Source organism: Hippichthys cyanospilos, chromosome 6, assembly GCF_059441005.1.
Source record: "Hippichthys cyanospilos isolate Australia breed blue-spotted pipefish chromosome 6, RoL_Hcya_1.0, whole genome shotgun sequence".
In the NCBI taxonomy this organism is placed as follows: Eukaryota; Metazoa; Chordata; class Actinopteri; order Syngnathiformes; family Syngnathidae; genus Hippichthys; species Hippichthys cyanospilos.
In genome coordinates, this window is record NC_142374.1 from 25,396,448 (window position 1) to 25,412,144 (window position 15,697).

General features: G+C 50.2%; 1 long non-coding RNA gene across 4 annotated transcripts in view; it reads right to left on the minus strand.

Moving 5' to 3' along the window:
* LOC148422996 (uncharacterized) overlaps positions 1-15,697 on the minus strand; it is a 167,933-nt gene that overhangs the window by 118,884 nt on the left and 33,352 nt on the right. For 3 of the 4 annotated variants that reach the window (XR_015865788.1, XR_015865789.1, XR_015865787.1), the window contains exon 5: positions 6,407-6,524. This is a non-coding gene — a long non-coding RNA (uncharacterized LOC148422996). Of the gene's footprint in view, positions 1-6,406; positions 6,541-15,697 lie in introns of all 4 variants that reach the window. The other variant, XR_015865790.1, reaches the window with a different exon arrangement.

The following is a 15,697-nucleotide window of genomic DNA, read 5'->3' on the forward strand; positions in this document are numbered from 1 at the left end:
CACTGACATATAGAATCCGATTGCATTGCACTATTCGCGCTGACGTAACCGGGCCATTTGCACCTAAAAGTAGATTTTACGCCGGCAAAAAAGTCAAACAACAAAGCCGCGCTTAATGATTGAAACTCTTGAGCCGGCGCTGACCTTTGGGGAAGGATCCATATCTCGCCGTCCTGAAGGAAAGGATGTGGATAGGCGCCCGCTTGCGTCCTTTGTGTTTTGTGAAGATATTGAGCGTCTGAAGTGTTAACACTGCCGCCGAGGCGAGCGGGCAAAGCGAACATGTCGCACAATGGGACGGGACTTGGATCTTTGCTTCGCCTCCGCTGACCTCTCGCTCTCGTCGCCTTTTCCTCCTTGCTGCTTGGCTTATCTTATCGCCCCCCCTATGCCGCTCATACGCGACGGCGCCTCAAAATTAGACATTAGAGGGAGGGGGAAAATATCATTTGGAACAGTGCCCAGACCTCACTTTAAAGTAGGGATGTCAAGAAGGCGACCACGTGATTGGAAATCCGGGCCGATCGCAATCAAGGCATAGGAGTGAGGGAATACCCCCCCCCCCCCATTTAAATGCGAGAAAACCCCGTGCTATTGCTGTGCTTTTCTACCTTGGGGTACCCATGGTGCTTAGAACTGGGGTTTGGTGTTATAGAGCGGTCGTCTCCCGGCCGAGAGGCCGTGGGTTCGATCCCCCGACCGTCAAGACCACGTCGAAGTGTCCTTGAGCAAGACGCTGAACCCCCCGTCTAGCTAAATGACTAGTTAGCGTGAAGCACTTTGAGCACCCGAGGTAGAAAAGCGCCAGAGAAGTCAAAGTCCATTCACCATTTACTCAAGGACGCACGGACGAAGTCACAAGGGTCGAGGAGCCAACGCGCCACCTCGGCGGTGTGGCACGAGCACAACTCTGCGAAAATCAGACCACTCGACGTCAAAACTCAATCTGAACTTGCTTATGATCATTTCGGATAAGGCGCTCATTTTAGCGTGGCCCCATTGTACAAACTTTTCGGCCGCTGGCGGAATGACAGATCGGGTTCCCTTGCGGAGTCCCGCCGACTCGGCCGCGCGCGTTAGGCGGCGGCTGTCACGCCGACGACCTTCGTTAACGAAGCCGCGGATTTCGGTTGACAATGTTTTTGCGTGATCTTCGCATGTCCGACGCCCGCAGTAGCCCGGCTGACACACTCCATTGAGGCCAGCCGTAAAACAGCGCGCCATCTGCACCCGGAGCGCCGCTACGGGCTCCTCTTCCTCTCCGCGCCCGCGCCGGGGCTTCCTCCCGCCTGACCTTCGCTCTTCCCATGCCGGGCTACGCCATCCCGACATTCAAGGGGGGACTGTCCGCTCCTATCAAGTCAGGGGGCCCTTTCAGAACGGGTTCGGGGACGGAAGTCACGGAAGAAGACGAGCCTCTCCCCGGGGCTCCGCGGGATCTCGGCCCGGTCGGAGCCGGCGGGGCCCGGGTCTCGGGACGGCTCCGCCTCCGCGGGCTTCGACTCCGCCGATAGTGGCCAGGGGAGAGAGCAGGGGTCCCCGCGTGTCAGGCTCCATGTCCCTAACGTCTGGCGGAGCCAAGCGGGCTAAGCAAAGGACACGGCCGGCAGGCAGCGGGCCGGAAACCAGACCCCTATATTGTGTGACATGTCATCTAACCGCTGTCCTTTCGCTTTAAGTCCGCGCCTCCGAAATCGGCCGGGACAATGACACGGGTCACTACGGGGAGGAAAAATAACCAGCCGCCGACGAAGAGAAAAAAAGAAAGAAACGTTCGCAACCTTTGCCCATTAGCGGCAATTAGCATCTGTTGACGTACCGCGGACCCCGAAGGTAGGCGCGCTCTTTGCCAAGCGCTAAAACAAGGTCTCGCTCGGAAAACGATTCGTGTTTTTGCGGCCGAGGAGTCCGACAAACCTTTGAACTCGGCGCGGGGTAAACGCGCGCGCCTCCAGACGGAGGGAGCCTGCTCGCTTCTGGTTGACGCGCCAGATTATTGGCCGCGGATGCCGGCGTTCATTAAGAGTGACGTATTTTCTCAAAGTCGCCGGCCCCTTTGCATAATGGCCGGCGGGTTCCCCCGGCCGCCTCCGTGTCTTTCAAGCGGCGGGCGAGGATGGGAGTGAATTTTAAACAGCCTACGAGTTGACCTTGCGCGGAAAGCCCAGTGATCTCATCCTCCGCCGCGGCGCGCCGCCGCCGATTTCTTCCGTCGCCGAGAAAGGAGCCCGGTCGGGCCCCGCGCATCACTGCCGGCTACCTCCGCGTAGCGGCTCGGCAGAGAAGAAAAGCTTCATTCACGGGCCTTTGATATGGAAATCTAGGTTAATTTCTCCCTCCGAAGGGAGTCATTTCCAGGATTATTATCCGTCTTTGGCAGGTAGATGAGCGCGGCCATTTTCCAGCAAAGCGCTGAAAAGCGCCTCCTGTTATTCATTTGAAAAGAGGGACGGAAAAACAAGACTACGACTACAGAAGCAATTAATGCAACCAGGCCGAATGACGTACGCGTGACACCAAAAGTATTGGGACAGCGACGCCAAGCCATTCGGTTGTGCTTCGGGTTATACTTGCCCGACTCATTTACACGGAGTTTGGAGTTTCCTCAGATGAATGGCAAATGTAATAAAGGATTACCGCCAAGAACGTCAAAGTGCCTGAAATGAACAATCCTTATTCAAACTACAAACATTTTTCACCCACTCAACTGTAAAAATACGAATGCGAAGTAGGGTGAAGTTTAAAAGTGTCGGCTATATTTTCACGTTAGGAAGATGACGAGACCAGTCGGATTTCAGTATATCGTCAAAATATGAGCTCATCGGCAAACTCTGCGGGAACTTGAAAATGATCCTAATCATTTGAATTTGACTTTGGGAGCAAATTCATTTGGGAAGTACAGGTACCACTGTACAATTCGCTTCAAATTTGAGCAGCTTGTTCATCAAAGCACGTAAGCAAGACAGCGCGCGGTACGCGGCCAGCGCAACACGTGATTTGGAGAAGTTGCGTCTGGATTTACGTTTGCGTTAAGTAGCCGGGACTTTTCCCAAGCCAGTCATTCACTTGCCAGCCGCCACGCTGTAAGCACTTCATCCGCATGTCCAAGTGCCTGAAAGCATTTAGCGGAGTGACGGCCAACGGCGACGCCGATAGCGCGCCTGTCAGTCTCGGCGACGCACTTGGGGTCACGGAGGTTAATATCGCAGAGCGCTCCGAATTCAAACGACGACGAGACGAGCGTCGTTGATGAACGACTGATAGTCCAGCCCATTTTTCACTTGTCGTCGCGCCGGCTAACGCGTCCTCGGACGAGCGTTGTCGGGAGACGTTTGCGGCTTAACCCTCGGGGCCCGCGACTCCGCGCCGCCCGTCGTCAAACGCGATTAGCCCGACTCCCCGGAAGCGCCGGGCGCCTCCGTTTTTCACGGCTGCGGTGCGATCGCGCGACTAGCGACGCCGATCAAATTTAGGAAACATGTTTTTATAGATTGTTCAAAAATAATTCTGGGGAAAAAATGGTTTATAATGGTTGAATATATTTTCAATTGTTTTTCATGGTTGTGATGATCAGCTACTTCTACTACTTGATGTATGAAGTCTTCTCTCATTTTTTTTCGTGCGATATGGAGTAAAACGGCTTTGACGTAGGACCGGCGTTGCGAGACCCTTTCTACTCGTTTTCAAGAAGCAAAGCTGGCGTCCGACCTCGAAAGTTCCGCTTGAAAAGCCGGGAGGAAGCCCCCCCCTTCTACTTAGCGTGGCTTTCGAACGTCTCGTCCGTTAATCGCGACCTTTAAAAGGGGGACACTTTCGGGCTCTGATACATGGATCACCCTCGTAATGTCAGGCGCTCCATTGTGGGACGGCCTTCACGCGGTAACCTCCTCGGGCCGAGCGGGACCCCGGATACGCCGCGCCTTTGTCGGGGTCTCCGTAGCCGCGTCTCGCCCCCGGGTTTTGCTCTTTGGAGATTTCGCCCATGAAACCTTTGCGGCCGCGAGGGCAAGCCGGCAGATGGGAGCACTTGGCGCGGTAAACGGAAGCGGGAACCAGAATCGCTTGCGTCATCTGTGCTTCGCTGGGCACAAAGTCGAAGGGCAGAAGGATGGAAGAGGCAAGTCGCCGTGGAAAAAGGTCACCGCAGTCAAAATGGATCTCGCCGCCATCTCGTGTTTTTATCCCCTAAAGGTAGATAGCGCTTACCGGATTTTTCGCACCATAAGTCGCTCCGAAATATAGGACGCACGAAACAAAAAACGCATGGTAAAGAATGAAAAGACATTGTATTGCTCCCACTCTAAATGATAAGCCGCGCTAATGAAAAACGTCTTGATTACACGGCCCCCAGTAGCCACAAACCTGAAGCATTTTGTGTATGATTTGTTTTTCAAAACCACGCCCCTAAATCAAATGTGCAGGCTTTTTTTTCTGTGGGGGGGAGACTAGAACAAATTGCTGGCATTTTCATTGAGGGGCGTTTTGAGTCATAGGACACATTCCGCTCCAACCTCAAGCGTCACCGTCATTGACAAATTCAACAATTTGCAGAGGACCGTTGAGGTGCCTCTGGCCAGCGATTCACCTGTAGCTGCCCGGTAGAAACGGAGCGGGCTTGTCAACTCAACGACTCAACGGCGAAGGCAAGGAAGCGGCGCCAACGTGTCCCGAAGACGACACCGGTACCGGCAGTCTTTCCGCTAGCCGAGGCCCCGTCGTTCGCACGGCTAACGAAGCGCACAGAATGCGAAAACAACTTCAATCAAAAGACCGCTTTCGATTTTTCTTAAAGCGATTGCGCGGGTTGCTTATTAATGAGCGCCGTCAGCTTGACGTCGCGCTTGAATCCAAACACGCGGCTGGTGCGGATGACACTCGGCGAGAGATCAGCGCCGCCCGCTAGGACGCTTCCTCTCGGATGAACCGCGCAGCTGTTTGCCTCTCAAAACTTGACTGCTCGGCATATGTTGCGCAAAATCGCGCCGCTGACAAATGTCTGCCTCGTTTCAACGCTGCCTTGGGAAGAACGTGACGGGTTGATGGCGAAGATGACTTCTCTCGCTATTCAAATGTCCAGAGATTCGTGAATTTGGAGTGCTTTCTAGCTGGAGGCTAGAGATTGCCAGTAGTGAGTTTGGACCTTTCCAAATTCAACTATTTGTGGGAATAAAGTCCTCAAAAATATTTCTGGTCAAAATATTACTTAGCGCCCCTGCCCCAGCCATCTACACTTTGTGTGAGATGTGTTTTGTTTGCGCATGCCTGGGGAGTTTTTTCCAGGCTTGGTTCATGTCCTCTGTTTGGGGAATCTAAATAGCCTTTATTATCTCATATATATATATATATATATATATATATATATATATATATATATATATATATATATATATATATATATATATATATATATATATATATATATATATATATCCAGGAAGTTGTGGTTGCCGGTTTCAGAGTTTTTTTTTTTTTTGTGGCTTGACCTAGCAGGACGACACAGCAGGCCTCAGGACAAAGCTCCCCGTCTCCTGAGACGGAGAGGCGGGCCAACCGCGTTGACTGATTGTTAGCATTAGTGGCCGTGAGTGTGATTAATATGCCTGGCCTCAAACATGGCGCACGGAGAGAAAAAAAAAAAGAAGTGTAGGATATGAGTGAAGTGGTGCGGCCGGGTTTCGCACGTTTGAAAGCGGCAAACGGCGAACACGGCTCAGGTGTTATTGCATGAGTTCCTAATGAGCTCCTCGTGTGGGTTGTCGGAAACGCTGCCCAGGCGCTAACATCTACTAGAGCATGGGGTGTCAAACACATTTTAACTCATTCAATACCAGCTTTTAGGCTCCTTACAAGCATACCATAAAGTGCGCCTTATAATCTGGCGCATCTCATCGTGCGGAAAATACGGTATCCTGAAAATGGATAGTGATTTTTTTTCCTGTTCTTCAAATCGTACTTTCCACCAAACATCTTTATTTTTCATTTCTGATTGTCTAATAAAGTTGACTGGCTTTTCTGACTGTTTGTGGACAGCTCCATCTAGCGGAGGCATAACGCAACCCCAGCCACTACTGTGGCTTCTATTCTATGCACCTTATAATGTGGTGCACCTTATATATGTGAACACTTTTAAAATAAGCCAATCATTAAAGGTGCCCCTTACAATCTGGTGCGTCACGGCGGCAAATACGTTGTTCATAGCACAAACGGTAATGTCAAAATGTCCATCTAGTGGACGCACAACCGTGGCTTCTATTCTGTGGTGCGCCCTTTATACGGAAACATTTTGAAAATAGGCCATTCATTGAAGGCGCACCTTATAACCCGGTGCGCCTGCTATTGCGGAAAATACTGTACTGGACTGTAAGCTGCAAGCATGAGAAAAATAAGTAAAACGGACGGTACTTACATGACAATGTCATGTGACAATGGTGCGGGACGTGAGATAGGGGAACCATGAAGTGAGCTGCTCACTCAACATCTGTCAGAGGTTCATCCGTGTCACGGCGATCTGTGCCTGTGCACCCCTATGGAAAAAGAGGCCTGACAGAATGAGGAATGATAGCCAAAGCCCGTATTATTACAATTAATGGTCTACGAGGGCCTGCGTGAAAAAAAAAGAAAGAAAGAAGAAAAAAAAAGCATGGAATAATGTGGGCTCTGCGCCATTGGCGGTGTTTTCTTGGAAAGGCACTCTATCTAAAAACAATCGCCAGCACAAGAAATGAGCAGTGATAAAAAAGGACCAAAAAAACCCTACTTAAACACAGTAAAAATAAATAAAGCAAGTACTTACACAGTGTCTATGATATAGACTTGAAATTTATAATAATCAATTATTGTACCTTAGTACATTTAGTAGTACTAATGCTTTTAGGACCTAAAGTAAGTGACTACTTAAGTACCAAAGTAATCAATTCTGTTTTGTTTACGTTGCCTTTCCGTGTTCTCTAACCTGCACTTATAGAGACATAACTTTGATCCTTTCGGTTTGGTAATATTCCAGTGCGTGAACACGTGTGGACTCGGACGTCGGTTCAGTCTCCTTGCTTCTTTTACGGACACGAACGACTTCGGCTAACGCGAGTTACTGCTAGCTGCAACAGGCACTTGTTGCTAACGGCCAACCGACATCCGCGAACCCCAGTTCGTCCCGTTACGGTAATTATTGGAAGTAGGAATACAGCCAGTACAAAAATGCACAGCTGTGCGTCGAAACCCGGCTTACGAATGGTGTCCAATAAAACCATTTGTAGGACCCGCCCCTACTTTTGGCCTTCATTTTGGGGAAATATTTGCTGAATTACGATATATGCCGTTTCTTAAACTGACATTACTGCAAATTAGGAGCTATTTATTTACTATATGGGTGCTGAGCCGTATTTGTCAGCCATACCATATCACGCACCCTACTTTCAGTCCAAAAGGTACGGTCGTTTATTTACGGTAATTGAAATAATCGACGTCGATTCGTGGCAGCTTCACAATCTTATCGGCGGGCGCGTGGCGTGGACGGCGCCGTACCGTTTGAAAAGACGGCCGTGTTTCTAGAGCGTACGCGCAAGCGAGCCACCCACGCGGCGGCCCGGCTCGCCGACAAGGCGGGCCGCGGAGGCTGGCGCCAACAGATGGGAGGAAGCGGCGTAAAAAAAGTGAAAGTGGAGCAGAACCACGGCGCGAGTGGCGTGGCTGCCCTTTGTTTGCTAGGAAGGTGATCCTCGGCAGCTGGGGATGATGGAAGGCGTGATTCAAATTACCGGAGGGAATGATTAATATCTCCTTAAAGCCCGCACTTCCAGCATATCAATCATCTCATTACAGTGGAAAAGTTAATTGTGTGAGGGGAGGGTTGGGCCCCTAAAGCGTGAAAAAGTAGCCCGCCCCTCGACATGTTTACACACATAACAGAGGTGGCCCGATAACTCCGCGCCGGAGGTGTTCGTTCCGACGACCTTTGCGCTCAGGTGCCAACCGGCCCAACTGAGTGCAGAACTAGAATATATTCATCTCTCTTTTCGTTTGCAGATGCAGAAGTCCGCTTTTGTGAAAACACATCCCTTATACGTTATCGTAATATGCGTGTTATATACTTGGCGGGTCGGCGGCGTTAGCATGTCCGCCTAACAATTAAGGGACCCTATTTCCAAGCCACCCCGCGCCGGCCTTAATTCCTGTGTGGAAGTTGCATGTTCTCACGGCAGCCCGCGGAGGTTCGTTCCTGGCACTCCGGCCTCCACGTTCCAAAAACATGCGCCGCAGGTGTACAGGATGTACTGAATTGTCCTCAGGTGAGATTGTTTGCATGGTTGGTCCCACCGTGCCCTGCGATTGGCTGGCAACCGGTTGAGGGTATCCTCCTCCTACTGCCCGACCGAAGCTAGCTGGCATAGACACCGGAAGGCCTGCGACCCTTGTGAGGATCTAGAAAATGGATGGATGGATGTGGTGGATGTTCTGTATGATTTCTCATATTGCTGTAAGGTTAGGATTCCATTTTTGGGGGGAAGGGGGACAAGGGACGTGCATGCGTTTACCATCTTGGACGAACACCGGCGAGCTCAGAAAGCTTGCCCGCCCCCTCGGCGGGCTCGGGGCTTTATTTTCCCCGCTCTGTTTAACGGCACCGCGAAGATCGCCGTTCCGACGTGCGGTCGCGCTGTGGGAAACCCCGGCAAAACAAGTCAAAGAAAGGAAGCGGCGCCCGGGATCAGAGGAGTCCGGGACGCGAGCTACCGGGCCCTCGCCTGGCCCGGCCGCCCCCCCGGCTGCCGGCGCGTCCTCCTCTTTGCCCTCTCTGCTCCGGCGCGCCGGTTCCCGGGCGCCCCCCCCCCGCGTGCCGCCGATGCCCGAGCCAGCTGCTCCCACTTCATCTTCGGCGGCGTCGCCGGGCGGGGTATTAATCATGTTTTTCGAGGGGGACGCTCCGCTATTTATCTCCCTGACACCTCCGGCATTCGGAGGCCCGTTGCCGGGCACAGCCCATTGAGTAGTAAGATTACACATTACTTCGCTCCATTGCCTTTCCCTGCCCTCTCCATCGACGTCGGCGTCCGCCGCGCCGCATCCCACATCATTTATGCTCCGCGTGGGGAACACACGCAATTTGGCCGCGATTTCGCAGACTTGCGCTGCGACGTTAAGCGTGAGGACGCCGAACGGAAACTACTGATCTCGGTCGCCGGTTCAAAATGTGAATTGCAGTCGCGCGATGCGGCTGCGTCACGGACTACAGCCGATCCGAATGCAACGATAGTATGACAAATAAGTGGCGATGTCATGCCAAGCGTTGACATCTTGTCAGTATCTGGATGCTCGCTCGCCGGAGTCTTCTTTCGGACGCTTTGACCTGAAATGCCTTTGATGTAAATATTCAAAGATTTGACAAAATACCACACAAGGCTTAAGAACGGTATACACCGATGTTGTTATTTTGCTTCATTGACGCATTTCCAAGAGTCGTTTGCGTATTCCGCGCTCTGGCGGCGGCCGCGCCCGCGCAGATGAAAACGCCTCCAAGTGCGCTTACGACAATAGGAGCAAGGCGAGAGCAATCGGCAAGGATGAAGAAGGTGTCTCGGAGAAACAGGAAGCAGTTATGTTGGCCTAATGGGCCGAATGAAGCAGGCGTTCTCCAGGGACGCCCGTAGCGAGTTCATGCAACTCCACTTGTGAAAATGGAGGATGAAATTGCCTGAAATCCGGCCAAATAGTTAATCAAATATGTGTTCAAAAGGGAAGTGAGCATTTTTAGAACAATAAAGCTAAGTACACTCTCAACCTTCCCGCCAATCTTTCTTGCACTTATGACTTTCACCTTTTCCCTTTTTTCACCCCTAATGGCATATTAACCAGACAAATATTGGTAGAAAAAATGTGTGTAGTGTAATGAAGATGTAAATGGAGCTTGGGAATTTCAGGGTGTCATCTTTTTTTTTTTTTTTTTTGCATGGTGAGGTCTGAACACAAAGGCCGGTGGAGTTTCACTGAATCCGGGAACAGTTTGGTGTATATATACTGTATGCGAGTGTATGTACAGTATATACTGTACAGGGCAGCGGGACGTAGTGTTTGGTACTCAAGCCTTCCTGTCAAAGAAAAGTCTGTCAATGTCATCCTCAATGTCGCTGTTGATCTACATCCAAATTTGCAAAGAAAAAGCACTCCGCATGTCTTCTTTGCCGATTGATTGAATAAGCCCAAATCGGATTGGCTTTTTCTTTTCTGCGCCATTGTCACCAAGGCGAAAAGAGCAAACGCTTTCCTCCTGTTAAACACACTCCTGTTTGGAGTTTGCATGTACCCCCGAGCCTGTGTGGGCTTTCCCTGGGCACTCCAGTTCCCCCCTCCCCACACACACACCTAAAAGCATGCACAGCAGGTGTATCGGACACTGGAAATGGTCCTTAGGTGGGTTTGGCTTGTTCATCCCTGCGTGCCTTGCCGTCGGCTGGCAACCGGTTCAGGGGGTCCCCCGCTTACTGCCCACAGTCAGCTGGGATAGGCGCTAGCAAGCCTGCAACCCGTGTGAGGATAAGGGGCTATTTAGATACATATATAAATCTAAAAAAAGTCAATTTCTCAGATGAAAGCCACGGGCTCTCCCGCAAATGGAAGACGCTATATGGGCAGTGATAACAAGAATTTGGCTTCAAACAGGTGGAACATCAAATAGGCCCGCGCGCGCCCCTCCAGCAGGTGCGCTCGCCGGCGTGTACGCGCGCTGTACATTTCCGCCGTTATTATCTTAGGTGGGACTGAGTGCGTAGGTGTGTGTTTTGCCACTAAACCCCCGGGCTGGCCTCTAATGACGCACGGCATTTTGTGGCGAATTTGGACAGGCGCGGGTCGCTCGCTCGCTCGCTCGCTGGCTGGCTCGCTCGGCCTGGCTTTTGATGGCCCCAAATGGAGACGGGAAGAAAGGGGGCAACGTTTGGAGCGTAGGGAACAAGATGAAAAGCAAGAGACAAGACGGCGAGAGAACACGACGGACAGAGTGGTCCATTCATCCGCTCTAATTCGGGGCATTAGTGCCTCGCAGGATCAACCATGTCCAGGCTACAAACAACGCTTGTTGTCTTTGCCGCTCGCCGATCCTTTTTCATGTGGCCCGCGGCCTTCTTTTATACTTTTGCGGGCTGGAAGCTTATGGCCGGCCAGACGGAACAAACCGGGGCAAGGTTCTGGATTTAAACGGCCACGGGCTTCAAACGCCGTCGCGGAGCCGGGACGGCCGCCCGAGCCGCGGCAAATCCGGGCCGCCGGGGGAGCCGCCCATCGCGAATCGAACCCATCCGTCCTTACTTGGATTTGGAGCTGCTGTAACCTTGTCACGTTTTGAGCGACCTCCGCGTATTACCGCGATTCCCGAAATATAAGACAACAGCGGCAAAACACGATGGATCTCATCTTCGTATTTTCTCGCGTTCACATCCGGAAATTAGATGCCATAAGACGCGCATGCGTACAGTTGAGTTTGGGGTCAAATTCTGGTATTTTCTACGTTACCAAGATGCACCCACATTTTGGCAGCAAACCATAGCAAAACAAATCTCATCTTCCGAGACTCTTCATAATTTCTTGCGTTCATATCCGTAAGTCTTTTTCTGACCCTCGGCTCGTGTCCATTTTACCGCCAATACCCGATGTTGCGCAGCGTCCGTGTTTCACCAGGTTTATGATCGTGTAACGGCAAAAGACGGCAAGGGGATTGGAATACCTCTCCATGTTCTGTAACCGGAAGGGCGCTCGGCCGCGTGCCTTGCCACTCTTAATTGGAGGCATCGCAACCTGTCGCTTTTCCTAACGTGACCCGCATTTCTCTTTTGAACCTGTTCTTACTTACAAGAATTGAGGGCAGACGGCAGCCGGCCGTTAGCCGTCAGCGCCAGTTGCAGCTAACAGCAGCCTGTGTTCGCTGAGCCGACGTCATTTTCGAGAAAAGAAGTGAGCGGACTGAACCGCCGTACGGGTCCATCCTTGTCCATTGATTGCGGTCTTTGGGTGAAACACGGACGGCGCGCAACGGCTTGGAGCGCTTTACAACAGCTACATTTGACCATGGATCAAATTTGCAAATCTTCCATTTTTAAAAAGACTAATTCATGAAATGAATGTGATTTATCGCAGACTGGCATTTTAAGCAAGTTCAGTTACACGCGAGCGTAGTATTCCATGAAGAAAATTTGCAATCTACTTGTTTATAGCGTCCAAACTCTCATCAGAGCAGAGTGTCATTCCACTGCGTAAGCAGCGCTCTCCTTTTAATTAAGTGCTCATATTTCAAATGTCTGTTTTAATAGCCGGCTAACTGTCACTCTTGAATGGCGGCATTCATTGATAAATTAAAAACATTGGAAGAAAAAAAATCCTTTGACTTTGCTTATCATTTTATACACACACACACACACATCTCTAATTGAATACTTGACGACACATCGCGCATCTGTCACAATAAACAGTTTAATTGAAGAGCCGTAATCTTAACAAGTTGCTCATTAAAAACTCGGAAACTTTTTTTTTTTCCTGTACGTGCATTTTATTTGGATTCGTTTAGCCCCAATCTACCTTCATTTCACTTCAATTAGATTCTCCTGTCTCGGGGTGCATGCAATTCATAAAGTATTGATCCAATTAGAGATAGTCATAATCAGCGGTGTGCTGCGTTCTTATTTCACAGCGAGTCATTAATCCACTTAAATGGAGGCGGTTATGCTTCATATTCTGCACGCTGTCAGCAAAGCGTTTACTCGCCGCTCGTGTACTCCTGTGCACCCTTTTCAGGGGCGCCGGCTGCTCGGGCCCTCCGGTTTATTGTTCTCTTTGGGGGGCCTAAACCTGCGCGAAAAGTCAACGGATTCGCCCGGTGTAAAATTTCAGATCTGCGAATTGATGACAATGCAAATTCCCACGATTCACCGGGACGGAAAGGCTTTTGTGACTTCACCCAGGCTGTCCCATCTTCGCTAAATGTCCCGCTTTTCATATAAGCGAACTTCAATCTATCACCAAGAGAACAGCACCTAGGGGCAACAAAAATGTTACTTTTGATGTTTATTTGATGAGAGTTCAGTCCTGACGACAAGTCCCATCTTATTTTTCACCGGACTGCTACTGCCACCTAGTTGTGGCAAAAATTGCTTGTTTTTTTGATGTCCTGTGCTGAGCCAACCATTTTTCGCTGAAATTGGGCTGAGCAGTTGTAGCTCATAAAAGGCCGCAATGATTTTGAAAGTCAGGTTTTTTTGTAAAACTCTAGCAACAAGATACTTGTGCAGCTACGACGCCATTTTCTCAAACTAAAGCGCATTCATCCCAATGTGCCCCCATGTGATTTCACCCCAAGGCGCCTTGTGCTGCAAAGGCGCTTTCTAGCTGCGCGTTCATGTTTTTTTACATACTCTAACGGAGCTCATTAAGTGGTGTCAATGTTTCTGCTGCGTCCAGCCCGGGCACAATAGAGGCCGTTTATTTGAACTTCACCCTCAAACGGAATGGGCCAGCATCCCACGCGTATGCAAAGAGAGGAAGCGCATCGATCCTTTAATCCTGTCCCAGAGGTTCCTTTCCAGAGGTGCATTAAAGAAGCCCTCAGAATCCCCGATTGCCGATAATGAGCGGTCATTACTCAAATTACCAGCGCCGCCGATCGGGTTTAGGGTAATGAAGCAAACGCGATCAATCGTCGTCACGGCCCGCCGCGCTCGCGCCGGACGCTGAGTGGCGGGTCGCGGCGCCGCCCGCTCCGGACTTTCAAATGGCCCCCTCTTCTCGAAAAAAAAGCACCGGCCTATTTTATGGGAGCGTGGAGTCCAAGAAAAAAAAAAAAACGCACCGGCCTATTTTATGGGAGCGTAGAGTCCAAGAAAAAAAAAAAAAAGCGCACCCATGTTTACAGAGAGGATACAGTGTATACAGAGGATACAGCACATGGAAACATTTATTCGGCGCACCTAAATCAGAAAATCAAAATTTCACGACATCGGCGCAACCCCGGCAACCGGGAACAAAAGCGGCCCCATCCCGCCGCTGGCCGGCCGTTTTTCGGTAACTAACCCAGTGGAGGTTCGGAAAAGCAGAGCGGGAACAATGGAGCCCTCGCTCGGTATTCTGTGGCCGCGCTAATTTTCTCCACTGGATGGTTGGCCTGCCCCCAATCTCCGGCGGCAGGAGGTAAGGAGCAAAGTTTTATTGCTTAGTCTAGATCGGACGCGCGGCAAAGCTTCAAAAGTTGCCCCCCGTCAATAATGAGGTCTCATTTACACAAATGACTCCAAACGCTGATTAGGTATTATCTAAGCGCGAGGGCCGCTCCGATCAATCATCATCAGGCCGGGGACCGTCAACGGACATCGAAAGGTTAACCCCCATCTCCAAAGGGCCCGCCGGCGTCAGCAGAATGCGAGCGCCCGGCCCGGCCGCCGTCGATAGAGCGGCCCCGCAATTAGGTAACGATTAAAATGGCGGCGCCTGGGACTCCGTGAGAAAATGAGCCGGCGTGCGCGGCATCGTTTGGCCATCATTTCTTTACAAAGTAGATAAAAGTCACCTTCGCGCCAAGTAGTGATGGGAATTGGCGCCGCAAACTTTGGCTGGTCGCGGCGTGGCGTGCGCCGCCCGCCGCGTATTCCTTTCGACCCTTTCGTTTTCAATTTGGAGATTCGTGGCCGTTGACGCCGTTCCCTAAAATGAAGGCCAAAAGGATGGGTGCGTCCGATAAAGGCGAATCAAAAAATCGATTTCGGTTTCAATATGGTGACGTTTGAAATCCTAGTAAATGAGAAATCCTATTCTTTTGCGATTTTTTTTTTCTTTTCGACCAAAAATGATGCATCTGGCAAAAATTAGGCGTCCTGGACGCAGGCAAAGGAGGGCCCTGCAAAAAACGGATGATAAACGTCTACCAAAATATTACCATTGACAAGGAGTTGTAGCATCTTTGCAACTGGGTTGACTGATCTTTAGTATATTTAAGGATAAGCGGGCGGAAACGACGGCCATCTTGTGGCAGCGAACGTCAATCTTCTCATTCAAGATTGATTTGCGGACGGAATGTGTTGACGGTCCGAGTGGGTGTTGATTTAGATTTGTGACAGCTTTCTCAGCTGAGAACATTAGCGACGGCGCTATGACAAGGCTAAGTGGCATCCCGTGCAATCCTGTCCTCGCTCCATAAATTTGCTCTGGCAATTCCATTTCTTGGCAGGATGAAAAAAAAAAAGAAGAGCTTTTGAAATATCACTCGACGCTTGTTTTGTTTTTTTTTCTTTCACCATTTGTTCTTTTCAAGTAATGATTATTTATGACAGAGGCGGAACATCAATGTCAACAACACCAGCTATTCACAATTTGATTCTCAAAATTAAACAGCACATTTTCTGTCTTTGTTCCGTCTCATTTATCATATTCTACTTACAATGTAAAATAAGTGGATTTTTTCTTTCCAATGAGCCACTCAAGGGCGTATTTGATCATAATAATGCCTACGTATTTTCCGCAGTTTAAGGCGCACCAGATTATATGGTGAACCTTCAATGAATGGCCCATTTTGAAGGCACACTGCATTATAAGGCGGACAGAATAGAAGCTACAGTAGTGGCCGGGGTTGCGTTATGCATCCTACATACATGGTATATATCGTTTTAAATGGAATTAAGTATCAAATTAACACCTCCATTTTCATTCCCGGTAATACAACCCGATT